Source organism: Schistocerca piceifrons, chromosome 4 (genome assembly GCF_021461385.2).
Source record: "Schistocerca piceifrons isolate TAMUIC-IGC-003096 chromosome 4, iqSchPice1.1, whole genome shotgun sequence".
Taxonomy (NCBI): domain Eukaryota; kingdom Metazoa; phylum Arthropoda; class Insecta; order Orthoptera; family Acrididae; genus Schistocerca; species Schistocerca piceifrons.
In genome coordinates, this window is record NC_060141.1 from 355,204,283 (window position 1) to 355,214,019 (window position 9,737).

At 45.8% G+C, this 9,737-nt stretch overlaps 1 pseudogene; it reads left to right on the forward strand.

The window, feature by feature from the left end:
* The first annotated feature begins 405 nt into the window (after positions 1–405).
* On the forward strand, positions 406–523 carry LOC124796837 (annotated as a pseudogene).
* Positions 524–9,737: the final 9,214 nt, after the last annotated feature.

Genomic DNA, 9,737 nt, shown 5'->3' on the forward strand with positions numbered 1-9,737 from the left:
GAGCAATCTCATGGTTATCCCACCCACCCTGACTGAAAATTGTTCGTCAGTCTGATGATTCGATCTGTTGAGCTGTCATTCATGCAAAACATTCCGAGGGGTGTTTTCCAATAGGATAACGCTAGCCCACATACTGCTGTTGTAACCCAACATGCTATACAGAATGTCGACCTGTGGCCTTGGCCTGCTCGATCAGCAGATCAGTCTCCAATCGAGCACATATGGGATATCATCGGACAACTGCTGCACCATCCACAACCAGCATTAGCCGTCCCTGTATCGACCGACCAAATGCAATAGGCGTGGAACTCCATCCCACAAACTGACATCTGGCACCTTTAAAACACAATGCATGACGATTGCGTGTTTGCATTCAACATTTTGAGGGTGACATCGGTTATTAATGGCAACGGCCTTGCCATAGTGTATACACCGGTTCCCGTCAGATCACCGAAGTTAAGCGCTGTCGGGCGTGGCCGGCGCTTGGATGGGTGACCATCTGGGCCGTCATGCGCTGTTGCCATTTTGCGAGGTGCACTCAGCCTCATGATGCCAATTGAGGAGCTACTCGACCGAATGGTAGCGGCTCCAGTCAAAGAAAACCATCATAACGACTAATGAGGATGGCACGGCGGTCGGATGGTCCCGATGGGCCACTTATGGCCAGACGGAGTGCTTTTTTCAGTTATTAACGTACCAGCATTTCCCATTGCATTGACTCATACACCGCTGACATAACTTGTGATCTTGCAATGTTAAATATGTTACCTAGACAGATATATTCCCGAAATTTCGATACTCTACATTAATTATTTTTTGGTGACGACTTTTTTCCGTCAGTGTATATACAGAATGAGGTAGTTGAGTCGCACTTCGAGAAATATATCCAGAACGAATAAATATAGTGATTTGCAATTTTCGCCAAGTTATAGCGGACAATGTGGCAAATTTCCTGACGTTCACAAGTCATTTTTATCGTTTATACTCGCCGAATTACGACAACGGCTTTGTTTCTTTTCGAATAGAACTAACTGTGTACGTTTTTCTATGACATTTCAAAGAAGCTTATAAGAGAACGTCGACGACACCATTTTAAATAGTATCAAGGTAACAGCGCCGAAAACCACTACCCCGTAGTCAGAAGGGGTTGCTCAAACGTCTGCCCTGTTATACCAAATGTAAGCAAATGTAATTTGGATGTGGTTCTTGCGTGTACCTGCGTACTTGAGGCCCATCAGTGTGTGCTCTGCTGTTGTGGCAATAAGAAATGGCTCAAATGGTTCAAATGGCTCTGAGCACTATGGGACTTAACTACTGAGGTCATCAGTCCCCTAGAACTTAGAACTACTTAAACCTAACTAACCTAAGGACATCACACACATCCATGCCAGAGGCAGGATTCGAACCTGCGACCGTAGCGGTCACGCGGTTCCAAACTGAAGCGCTTAGAACCGCACGGCCACACCGGCCGGCTGGCAATAACATAATTCGTTCGTAAAGCTGTTGAGATATTCTCGATGTGTACTACAGTCGAAAGAGTGTGGTTGTATTCCGACGAGTACCCAGATCATGCCAAGCACTAGCGATCTGTCTTTGCAAAAATTATAAACAAATATTCTAGAAACTGGGTGTGTGGTCAATAACATCCTTCAATTAAAAAGAAGAGCAACTGATGGAATAAATGAAAATAACATTTTAGCAGTAGTAAAACACAATGCGAATGTCATTAAAACGCATCTCTGAAGTACGAAAGGAATCAGCCAAACAAGTGTACTGCGAACACAACATACCACCGCATATCATCCACTTCACACTTCGCTGCATCTACAATATCATGGCAATGGCTTTCAAAATTTGTTACAGTTCTCCGATAGCTGTCTACAAAAAGTGCCAGGTGATGCAGTATATTTACGCAAAATTTTACGAATGTTTAAGGAAGAAACATCGTTTACAAACCGTGGGCAATTCAGTGTTCGCGATATGCACTAATTCTTAGCTGCCAATACACGCTGAATCTAAGAAGTGGATAAAAATAACGCTAGAATGAGATTTTCACTCTGCAGCGGAGTGTGCGCTGATATGAAACTTCCTGGCAGATTAAAACTGTGTGCCCGACCGAGACTCGAACTCGGGACCTTTGCCTTTCGCGGGCAAGTGCTCTACCATCTGAGCTCCCGAAGCACGACTCATGCCCGGTACTCACAGCTTTACTTCTGCCAGTATCTCGTCTCCTACATTCCAAACTTTACAGAAGCTCTCCTGCGAACCTTGCAGAACTAGCGCTCCTGAAAGAAAGGATATTGCGGAGACATGGCTTAGCCACAGCCTGGGGGATGTTTCCAGAATGAGATTTTCACTCTGCAGCGGAGTGCTAGTTCTGCAAGGTTCGCAGGAGAGCTTCTGTAAAGTTTGGAAGGTTGGAGACGAGATACTGGCAGAAGTAAAGCTGTGAGTACCGGGCGTGAGTCGTGCTTTTTTTTTTTTTTTTTTTTTTTTGGAAAGCATCAATATGGGATTGGAGCCAGATCATTCGGTTGATACATAAACGGGTGAAGGTTTTAGAGCTCGAACAGCTATCCAATACCTGTTCTATTGAATGCAATATGGAGCATATTACCGTGCTTGCGACGGTGATCCGCGTAGTGTCTAATTTTAATATATTCCGTTTCCATGTGTAACAGATGCTCGCTGTAATCGTCGCCCGTCAGCCGATTGAAGACATGACTTGTATATTGGCCCAACAGCCACATGAGGGCATTATTTTTAGTTGGTGGAAAATATTTAACATCCGGTCTGTGCAGTAAGTTCGTGTCTATATTATTTCCAGAAGTCCTAGTTATAAGGGCGACTTTTTGACGAACCTATTGCCAATTGCGCATGCGGTGACTGCAAGTATATCTGTGGGGAACAGTATCCACTTGGTGACAATCTGGACAATGGGCTGTGTCGCTTAGCCCAATCGCATGCAGGCGCTCATTTGTGCTGATAATGTTGTTAACCGTTTTGTACCATGTCGACCTGACCAAGGACGGAAGTACACTGCTGCTGATGTTCGCCCACATGACATCCCAATTGACTCCAGTGTGCTTTTGTTCGATTTTGTTCTTGCCCTCATATTGTTTCCTGTGCTCCAGAATGTCCTTGGCAGTTAAGGGTCGATGTTGGAGAAGGACCTCGCTCAAGTAGCTCTTTTCCAGATAATATGTGCGGATGTGGAAGAGCTGGTAGTCGATCGTTTGCACATTGATCGGCGATGCTACGCTTTTCGGCGCGACTGCCTCAAACAACTTTGCCGTAAGGGTGTCAGAGTAGTTTTGGATTATGGATGTCATCCGTTTAATGTACAAAGCCATTGCTTTGGCGTTCAGATCGGTCAGACCCATACCGCCATGCAGAGGGTCGAGGGTCACAGTCTTCACGTCAACTCGAAATATTTCCCCCCGCCACAGAAAATTAGTCAACTTGCTCATTATCTGTTTGGCTATGACAGTGGGGATTGGAAAGACCTGTGCCACATAATATGCTCGCGACAGGAGACATGTATTTATAAATTTAACCCTCTGAATTTGGTCCATGCTGCGATAAACGTTATCTATTAAAGCACCCTTGACTTTGAGCGAGACATCCCGCCAATTCGCCGTTATCATCCTTTGTGGGGGGACCGTCAGTATCGTCCCAAGAGATTTGTGTTCCGTAACATGGTTAGCCCATTCTAGGCCGACATCGTCAAGTCCTCTTATACGTAGAAACTTGCTTTTAGTTTCATTCATTTTTGCATCAGAAGCGGAACAATAGCTTCTGAGGTCTGCCTCCAGTTGAATCGCATCTTCCCTGTTCCTCACGACGATGCCGACATCATCTGCATATGCCCCAACTGCAGTTTTCTTCCCGGCGATCGTTATGCCCGTCATGTGCTCTTCTACTAGCCGCAGCAATGGTTCTAGTGAGATGACAAAGAGCAACATGGAAAGGGGGCTTCCTTGGGGGACACCCCTTGCGATGGTAATGGGTCTTGTGAGCTGGAAGTTGACGGAGATCGTGGCGGCCAGTGATCATATTACACACGACAGCAATGAAGTCATGCCGGAAGCCCATCCTCCGCATCGTTTCGAAGAGGTATTTGTGGCTGACACGATCAAATGCTTTATAAAAGTCGACAAAAAGGAGGCCGCAATTAATGGTGCTGGCAGACGACTGAGTGACGATATCTCTATATTGTGCTGTAGTCTGAAATATTGATCGCCTATAAGCACAAGTTTGCTGTTGCCCAATTATGTTTGCAGTCAACGGCATCATTCCTTTGTTTAAAGCTCTCGCAATAATCTTATAATCTGAATTAAGAAGAGAAATCGGCCGGAAGTTGTTAATCTTTTTACATCCCTTATTTTTAGGAATCAACACGATTTTACATTCTTTAAGTTCTGATGGTACAAACTTTCCCCGCAGGACGTCGTTAACGGCTCGTGTCAACTTATCACCTATGATACTCCAACATCGTTGATAGAATTCGACCGGAAGGCCATCGGGGCCCGGCGATTTCCTTTTAGGGGAGCCGCGAATTATTTCAAGGACATCATCTGGACTAAAAGCCGAAAATAAGCTGGCGTTGTCGTCGGCCGTAATTGTGGAGGTTGTAAACGCAAATAACTCATCCGAATCGTCCTCTTGCGTTGCTTCTGCCTCATACAGGGCACTGTAATACCTGTGGATTTCTCTGATTATCGCCGGCCGAAGTGGCCGTGCGGTTATAGGCGCTGCAGTCTGGAACCGCAAGACCGCTACGGTCGCAGGTTCGAATCCTGCCTCGGGCATGGATGTTTGTGATGTCCTTATGTTAGTTAGGTTTAACTAGTTCTAAGTTCTAGGGGACTAATGACCTCAGCAGTTGAGTCCCATAGTGCTCAGAGCCATTTGAACCATTTGAACTTTCCGTAATTTGGGCTTCGCCTTGCGGGTCCACCACTCCAAAACACTCGGAAAGTTGTGTACAGAGCGCAAGCAAAATTTCCAAGCTGTCTTTAATTCGGCCTCGAGCTCGTCGTCTGTTAAAAGGCCGACATTCATGCTCCACTGATTCCTAAACCAGTGGGTTGGTTGCCGGTCTAAGTTTAGGCAGGCACTCACATTACAGTGATCAGAGAAGCTGACTGGAGTGATTTCCACTTGTAGCAAATTCCTCACTATGTGATTTGACATATAGATTCTATCAATCCTGCAACTGGAATTATGTGAAATGTGCGTGTATTTCACAAGCGTGGGATACTTAACTTCACACGCGTCCCTCAGTTTCATTTGGGAGACAAGAAAGTTTAATTCAGGGGAATAATTAAAATTGGGGGATTGATCTTTATGGTGCAATACACAATTAAAATCGCCTGCAATGATCAAGTCTGTCTCTCCGCAATAAGTAAATGATATCCTCCTTACAAAACTTCGATCTGTCAGCGCGCCGTGCACTTCCAGATGGTGCATACAGATTGATTACACTGACGCCCATGATATTCACGCCTATGCCCCTTCCAGAGTCTAACTTTTCGACATCGGTTAGAGGTATTCCTTCGCTGACTAAAATCGCTGTGCCAGCACTCAATTCGGGAGCGGAATTGATTATTGCAACATAGCCGGGAATATTAATTTGCCATGTTGCAACCTCTTGTAAAAGGGCAATATCTGTACTAGAGTCAAACAAAAATTGTTTTAATAAAGCAAGTTTTATTCTGACGTAATCCTATTGATATTAAGGGAGGTGATAGTATAGGCCTGTAGCATATATGTAATGAAATGTAAAAGTATAACAAAACGATGGCATCGAGCTCAAGAGTGCCGGCTGCAGAATTAAAAGAGGCATAATGTGAGCAGCCATGAGAGGATTATTGGATCAAGAAGCTAAATAAAGACCATAACAAGTGATACACTGCGAATCATAGGCCGGTTGTAGCAAAAACGACACAGTGAATGCTGCGAACCATAACCGGATAAAAAGACAGAAGAAACACGATTGCAACCTTAGGCGGAATTACTACTGTGGAGGATGGGCTTCGCCGAGTTTTTTGCTGTTGTCATCACCGAATCGTTCCCTCACAATTTCGTAACTAATATTTCGGGGTACTACATCCGCTTGCGACGAAGTGGAATTGCCCTTGTTGCGAGGAACGGAGAGATTTGGCTGTGGATTGAGCCTTCGTCGTGGGGCGTTTTGAGGTCCCGGAGTTTTTGTGGATTCTTTGAGACGCGGTGTCACAGCACTGCCGCCGGCAGCTGGCAGGTTGGTAAACACTTTCGCTTGTTTACTTCCGCCCGGAACTTGTTGTCGGGCGTCAGCTGTAGCGCATTGTTGACACAACACTTCCTCACTGTGTGCGCGTTGTAGCGGCTGTTGTTCTTCGGGCGCGGCACTCAAAATTGGAGGTTCCTGTTCATGACCCGGAATTCGGCATCCCCTCAAGTCCATCCGCACTGTCTTCAAAATCGACCCGCATAACGTCATCTGGTACTAAATCCTCCGCGATTGATGGTTTTGGTTTCCGGGCTGCAGGAGTCGTGTGAGATACTTCCTCATCTGAATGCTCATCACTACGTTCCAGCGGCCTTTTCTTTTGCTGAGATTCACTTTCAAGACAAACTGGCACAGCAGTTTGCCGTCCTACGAGTGGTGGAAACGCATCAGCGGTTATGGGCGAGGTCTCGGAGGTAGTTGCCTGGGGAGCATCAACATCAGGATGTGCAGAAGAACCAGAAGTATCTACTGCCATTACCTCGTTAAGTGTTAATCTACGCCGCGGCTGGAGATTATTTTTTAAGACAAAAACTCGGCGGGGGCAGTCCTGGCGAAGATGGCCTAGTTCATTGCAGATATGGCAGGTGGAGGCTTGACCAGAATATTTAATGTGAGCCTTATAACCATCGACCGTGATGTGAGAAGGAATGTTCATTTTTACTTCCATGTCCACAGATCTAATCCCATTGAAACATTGTAATTTGTAGCGAGACGACCACTTTTCGTTGACAATTTCTTTAACCTCACCAAACTTAGAAAGTGCATCTTTAATTTTAGCATTGTCAATCTCTGTGGGCAAGTTAAGTACTCGAACTGTCTGAAACGAGGTATCGGCACGTGTTACAGTAACCATACTAGTGGTGCCGTCGCGATGAACAATAGGGACTTGTTTGCCGATTTTTTCAAGAAGTCGATCAACTGCTACTGGACTGAGAAACTTGACAAACACGCAATAACGATCAGAATCTAGCTGGGTGGTGTGCACAGAATCAGAAGTGATGCCTATTACCTCGGTTAGCCAGTCATGAATCTCGAGGGCGGTCGGTTGAACTCGGCGGGTATCCTTGTCAAAGCCAAAAACCAGCGTGTTTTTCCGGATGGTGGTAGACATGGCGCTGCAGCTGTAGGGAATCCGGTCAAGCCCGAATCCCGTACAAGATCGGAAAGTTGCTGACGAAAAGGACTACCACAAAAAAGTACAATACACGTGAATCACTCGAAACACAAAAACACACAACGGCAAACAGTAAACACTGGCAAGGACACCGACGACGCGGAGCAACCAGCTAGCACGTCCGACCGCGGCGACAGCGAAAGCCGGAATAACATGCTTCGGTAGCTCAGATGGTAGAGCACTTGCCCGCGAAAGGCCAAGGTCCCGAGTTCGAGTCTCGGTCGAGCACACAGTTTTAATCTGCCAGGAAGTTTCAAAAACAACGCTCTTGTTCTATCAGAATCTGGTACCGGATTTTCAAAGTGCATCACTGGTTCCTGTTTTCTTGATTAGAATCTAAACACACTCAGTTGTCTCGAGTTCCTAAGATAAACTGCTGCTGCAGTAATTGAGCATACCACTGAACATGAGGCAGTCAGTGTCACATCAGCATGATGATTGTCGGGAATATACTTATCAAGATAACATATTTAAATGATTTACTTTGCCAGATCACAGGTTAATTAAGCGCTGGACAAACCATTGCAAATGTGAAACGCTGGTAGATTAATAACACATGTAACTGATAGACTGTTGAATGCAAGCATGCAAACGTGCAAAGGTGCCGGATGTCAGTTAGTGGGATGGAGTTTCATGCCTATTGCACTTGTTCGGTCAGTATATGGACGGTAAATGCAGTTTCTGGATGACGCTGGAGTTGTCGTCCGATGATGTCTCCCATCTGTGCACGACTGAAGACGTATCTGGTGATCGAACACGTCAAAGCAACATATTGACACTCAGCAATCCATGTTGGTTTACAACGGCTGTATGTGGGAGAGCGCTATCCTGTTGGAAAACACCCGGTGGAATGTTGTTCGTCGGCCGCTGTGCCAGAGCGGTTCTAGGCGCTTTAGTCCGGAACCGTGCTGCTGCTACGGTCGAAGGTTCGAATCCTGCCTCGGGCATGCCTGTGTGTGATGTCCTTAGGTTAGTTAGGTTTAAGTGGTTCCAAGTCTAGGGGACTAATGACCTCAGATGTTAAGTCCCATAGTGCTTAGAGCCATTTGAACCATTTTTTGAATGCTGTCCATGAATAGCAGCACGACAGGTCGAATCATCTACATCTACATCTACATTTATACTTCGCAAGCCACCCAACGGTGTGTGGCGGAGGGTACTTTACGTGCCACGGTCATTACCTCCCTTTTCTGTTCCAGTCGCGTATGGTTCGCGGGAAGAACGACTGTCTGAAAGAATCCGTACGCGCTCGAATCTCTCTAATTTTACATTCGTGATCTCCTCGGGAGGTATAAGTAGGGGGAAGCAATATATTCGATACCTCATCCAGAAACGCACCCTCTCGAAACCTGGCGAACAAGCTACACCGCGATGCAGAGCGCCTCTCTTGCAGAGTCTGCCACTTGAGTTTGCTAAACATCTCCATAACGCTATCACGGTTACCAAACAACCCTGTGACGAAACGCGCCGCTTTTCTTTGGATCTTCTCTATTTCCTCCATCAACCCGATCTGGTACGGATCCCACACTGATGAGCAATATAGGTCGAACGAGTGTTTTGTAAGCCTCCTCCTTTGTTGATGGACTACATGTTCGAAGGACTCTCCCAATGAATCTCAACCTGGCACCCGCCTTACCAACAATTAATTTTATATGATCATTCCACTTCAAATCGTTCCGCACGCATGCTCCCAGATATTTTACAGAAGTAACTGCTACCAGTGTTTGTTCCGCTATCATATAATCATACAATAGAGGATCCTTCTTTCTATGTATTCGCAGTACACTACATTTGTCTATGTTAAGGGTCAGTTGCCACTCCCTGCACCAAGTGCCTGTCCGCTGCAGATCTTCCTGCATTTCGCTACAATTTTCGAATTCTGCAACTTCTCTGTATACTACAGCATCATCCGCGAAAAGCCGCATGGAACTACGACACTATCTACTAGGTCATTTATATATATTGTGAAAAGCAATGGTCCCATAACACTCCCCTGTGGCACGCCAGAGGTTACTTTAACGTCTGTAGACGTCTCCCCATTGGTAACAACATGCTATGTTCTGTTTGCTGAAAACTCTTCAATCCAGCCACACAGCTGGTCTGATATTCCGTAGGCTCTTACTTTGTTTATCAGGCGACAGTGCGGAACTGTATCGAACGCCTTCCGGAAGTCAAGGAAAATAGCATCTACCTGGGAGCCTGTATCTAATATTTTCTGGGTCTCATGAACAAATAAAGCGAGTTGGGTCTCACACGATCGCTGTTTCCAGAATCCATGTTGATTCC